At 36.6% G+C, this 2,113-nt stretch overlaps 1 non-coding gene across 1 annotated transcript; it reads left to right on the top strand.

Moving 5' to 3' along the window:
• The first annotated feature begins 701 nt into the window (after positions 1 to 701).
• n-R5s195 lies at positions 702 to 820 on the top strand. Its single transcript, XR_003954801.1, has one exon. It is a non-coding gene; the product is annotated as a 5S ribosomal RNA (ribosomal RNA).
• The last annotated feature ends 1,293 nt before the right edge of the window (positions 821 to 2,113 follow it).

Genomic DNA, 2,113 nt, shown 5'->3' with positions numbered 1-2,113 from the left:
TTATTCTCCAAAACATTTGGCTAAATAATCTTAGAGATGTGAACTCTTTACCTCAGAGGAGCAAAACAGCTTCAATTTTAAGCTTATGTTTTAATCATTTTTATGTAACTTAGAATTTTGTGTGCTTAAATCATCAACCTTGCTAAAATTATTTAACATAGGTTTTTTTTTTCATTATGAAAAAATTGGTCTGTCATTATGATAAATATCTCTAGAATCTTTCCTACTGCAGGCTTCTAGACTCTTCCCTTTACCTCTGAACTAGAACTGATATCCACATCACAGGAACATTCATGCTATCTGCTGACTTTTTACAGGAAAAAAAATTTATACCCAGTATCTCTAAACTCTTATTAGTAGCAATGATTCTATAACTGTAGGCATTTCTTTGGCCTTAATCCAAGTAAGAGTCTTGTAGCAATACTGAAATAATATTCAGTCTGTGTTCAGGATTATGGTTTGCTTCAGTAGGCACTACATTCATTGAAAATATGGATTTAAAATCCCATCTATTTCTGTATCATTGACTTTTCTTATAATCATATAAATTTTATCTTATTCAACTAAAATCAATATTCTGAGACACTCCTATGCAGTAGTCCCATAATTCTCTTGTTGAAGCATAAAACATACCACATACACAATTCTCTTGTTGAAGCATAGAAAATACCACATTTACAATGGTTAAGAATTTAGGGTTCATCTATGGCCATACCACCCTGAACGCGCCCAATCTCATCTGATCTAGGAAGATAAGCAGGGTTGGGCCTGGTTAGTACTTGGATGGGAGGCCGCCTGGGAATACCGGGTGCTGTAGGCTAAAAAAAAGAAAAGAAAAAGAATTTAGGGTTCATTCAAAAAGATGGCTATTCCTAATGCCTAATGTCAATGATTGTAGGAATTATTTGATCATGGAACAGGGAAAAATATGAATTTGTAAGCAGAAGAACAAAGTTCCACTCAGTGAGTTCTGTCAACAACTGTCTAAATTATGACAGTTGTAGACACTGGAAGTCTCATGCAGTAACAATGTATCTTCAGAAATAATTAACTTCTTAATTAACTGAAAGGATGTAGGATGCTCTCAATCTTCTCTGCAAATACTAGATAGTTAGAAGATAAAATAAATTGTAGTTATAGTTTTATAGGATATAGCATGAGACAGAAATATAACTAAAACACATCTGTTTGTTTGTTTGTTTGTTTGTTTTTGAATCAGAGGCTCATCTAGTAGGCAAGGCTCACATGGAATTCACTCCTGGCCCTGACTTATTTTAAACTCAGGACAATCTGCCCACCACAACATCCCAAGTGCCACAATTGAAAACATGGGCTGTCATGCCTGGCTTAAAATCTAATATTGAGAAAATATCTGAAAAGTAATAATATTAATTTTAAAACAGAAACTATGTCTAGGAATATAGTTCAATGGCAGGGAGCTTGCAGACTATATAAACATGCCTGGATTCAGTTCCTAGCACCATAAAACAAAGAAAAATGAACAAAAATGAAAATCTGGTGAGTGTGTGGAGCCTTGTTATGCGTGTATAATGATAGTTGACGTGGGCAGGAGCAGGGAGCTGCCCTGTAAAAGGAACTAAAACAGAATCCCACGTGGCTTGCTTCTTCCTCATAAGGTAACACTCGGTAACATCTTTTTTAAACTAATAATTATGGCTTTTCTTCATCAACTATGTAACATGTACCAAGTAGGAATGTACTCTTTAGATGATATAATGTAATCTTAAAATGTAAAGAGGGACATAGAAATCCCAACGAGCCTACAGTTGGTGCTACCTTTTCGCTATTTTTATATTTATTTTATTTGTTTCAAAACGATGTGTGGTCAGCTGTCTAGCACGAGCCCTGGGAAGCAAAATATGCTTGTCAGAGCAGTCAGCACATGCTCTTAACCCTGAGCCACCTCTCCAGCCCTTGATGGCACACTCAACACAGGATGCCTTCCGGCCTTGAAGACTGTTCTGCAGGCATGCTGTGCGCAGTCATCTGAAGAGCACACTCCTGTGTTTAAGCCAAAGTGAATTCAGTGAACAGCAAGCAGGGTGCTGTGTGGTGACTGCAGTAAGACAAATGACACCTTCTCCCACATAGA

This window comes from Mus musculus, chromosome 3 (assembly GCF_000001635.26).
Source record: "Mus musculus strain C57BL/6J chromosome 3, GRCm38.p6 C57BL/6J".
NCBI lineage: Eukaryota > Metazoa > Chordata > Mammalia > Rodentia > Muridae > Mus > Mus musculus.
Note: the sequence above shows the minus strand (reverse complement) of the source record. Positions and strands in the feature narration are given on the sequence as shown.